Here is a 2333-nt window from a genome sequence, read left to right as displayed (position 1 = left end):
ATAAACAAAACTAACTAGACTTTACTATTTTCCACACTGAAAGAGGGGCACATAATATGCTTGGTGTTAAAACAGGAACACACCGGCTGTGAATGATGCACATCAGAACACCTACATGTTTTTGTTTCTTTGTAAACTTCTAACATCGGTGGCATCTTGACACACAACATTGCAGGTTTCTTTTTTTACAATGCCAACACGTTATTCAGAAAAGCATTAATTTCACCTGCTAGTTTTGTTCAAAGTAGTATTGACTCTTCTGTCTGAATTCCATGTCTGATGTGTGCGTCAGCTGACTCATATGTGTGTGTTGAACTGAAGTGTTTTCAACTTGTGAAAATAGCCTTGTTAGTTGGACTGTCCCACAAAAAATCAATGATATGGGTCATAAGTGGAGAAAACCTGGAGTCAGCTCTCATTTTGTCAGTCCACTGTTTGCACCTCTGTTTTCAGCTGTCATTGTACACAAAGGAATGCAGGAAAAGCAGCATGGCTGTGAACTCTACAAACTTTGTCTCAAAATGACCTCACCACAAAACTCATTGTGATGAAAGAAGGGGAACTGGAGAACCGGAGAACCGGAGCTGATCCGGAGCTGAACCAGAGCTGAGAGCATCAAAGAGGCACCATCACCTTGATGGTGCCTCTTTGATGCTCTCAGCTCCGGTGCTGACTGTCAGTGAAGTCTGCCTAACTACGCTTCATGCATCAGAAATAATAAACAAAGGCATCAAAACATGGGTCTTACCAACATTTTCTCATTACCAGTCATCACATGTTGCTTTTTTGCAGTGGACTTTTACATCCACATATTATGTTTTTGGTATCCTTCTGTGTGTGTTTACATCCTGGGATGCCATTACCACGATGTCAACAAATGCGGTGGGATGTCATTGCACGTGGTTGTGTTTAGGTAACAAAAACACTGATGGCTAGGTTTAGGTGACAAAGGTCAGGTTTAGTGGAACGAGGTACATGGTAAGGTGTTTATGTTACTTATGTTACTTCTTACCAGCAACATTACAATCCATTGCTGTCCTGGTCTGGCCACAGTCTTAAGTGACACCACCCGTGTGTGCAATGAGCAGACAAGCAGGTGCCGCCCAACAGTCTGCTGTGAATGTGAATTAAAGAAAAGACATTGTAACCCTGTTAAATTTATTGCACTGTGATTTCCTGAACCCTTTGAATGTTTTTGAATGCATCGTAGTTGTTTCTCGCCTGGTAGTGTAATTCCCAAGCTTACCTGAACACATCACCTGCAGCTCTCCGTGTGTGTGAAGCGAGGGGCAGGAAAAGAGGAGAAAACAGAGAAACTTGTACAGCCGCAGAGCAAAGAGTCCTCTTCGTGACTAAATGTGATGACATTTTGTGTTGAAGTGTGATAGAACTGTCGTTACAAACCGAGTGTGGAGGGAAACTCACCTGGTAGCACCTGGTAGAAGTGAAACTGATCACGGGAGCGATGCGGACGAGTGTTCCCGATCTTTCTGGACTATTCTGGTGAGTTAGCGGCCTGTTAGCTCTGTTAGCAGTGTCATCCTGCTTTGGTATACAGAAAAAAACAGTCAGAATAGCTAACAAATGTTTAATGATACCGAGATATGTTTTTTGTGATGATGTGATGATATGTTATTAATGTGCATTACCGTAACGAACGTTAGCTCAGCTGCGGCCTAGTAGCAAGGCCGAGCACGGCTCCACCGCCGTTGCTGTAGCTTATGATGCTAAAATGATGTGTTGCTGCATATGTTCGTGGTTCCTGTTGTTTATTTCGTTTAATGACGTTATGTTGTTTAATGGACACTGGAAAAGCTAACAGAGAGTCATTTAAGTTGCTAAATAATTCCGCTGCATATTATGCAGGCTGGTTTTGTGAGGGACGAGTTCTTCAGCTCAGCTGCGACCCGTACCACCGCCGCTACCGTGGGAAGGCTCTTGGTTCAACTGTATCACCGCCATGCTGCATGGAGGCTTTTGGTTCAATGGGATCACAGTGTGGATACCAGTGTGGTAGGACAGGCTCAGTCCTGAGGAGTGACACCTTTTATTTGCACTTTATTTTCTGAGATCTCAGTATTTTTTTATTTATTTTCTCTGTTCTTTACATTTTTGCTAAAAAACTGATTGACAAAGGGAAAAAACTGTTTTCTCATTGGAGGACCTTGAAAGACAATAAATAAACTGAGAAAAAACAGAAAACCGGGAATAAAAGGACAATTTAACACATTAAAGGGGAAAGAAACATTTTCTTTACTTTTCATTTTTTATTTTTATTTTCTTAAGATACCGGTACCGGTCAGGTAATTGTCAGTTCATACTGTGAATTTAAG

At 41.8% G+C, this 2333-nt stretch overlaps 1 long non-coding RNA gene across 1 annotated transcript; it reads left to right on the top strand.

Annotated features, from left to right (window-relative positions):
• Positions 1-1467: 1467 nt before the first annotated feature.
• Positions 1468-1943, top strand: LOC121951923. Its single transcript, XR_006106409.1, has 2 exons — positions 1468-1503; positions 1867-1943. It is a non-coding gene; the product is annotated as an uncharacterized LOC121951923 (long non-coding RNA).
• The last annotated feature ends 390 nt before the right edge of the window (positions 1944-2333 follow it).

Source organism: Plectropomus leopardus, chromosome 12 (genome assembly GCF_008729295.1).
Source record: "Plectropomus leopardus isolate mb chromosome 12, YSFRI_Pleo_2.0, whole genome shotgun sequence".
Taxonomy (NCBI): Eukaryota; Metazoa; Chordata; class Actinopteri; order Perciformes; family Serranidae; genus Plectropomus; species Plectropomus leopardus.
The sequence above is the reverse complement of the archived record's forward strand: the minus strand, read 5'-3'. Positions and strand labels throughout refer to the sequence as shown.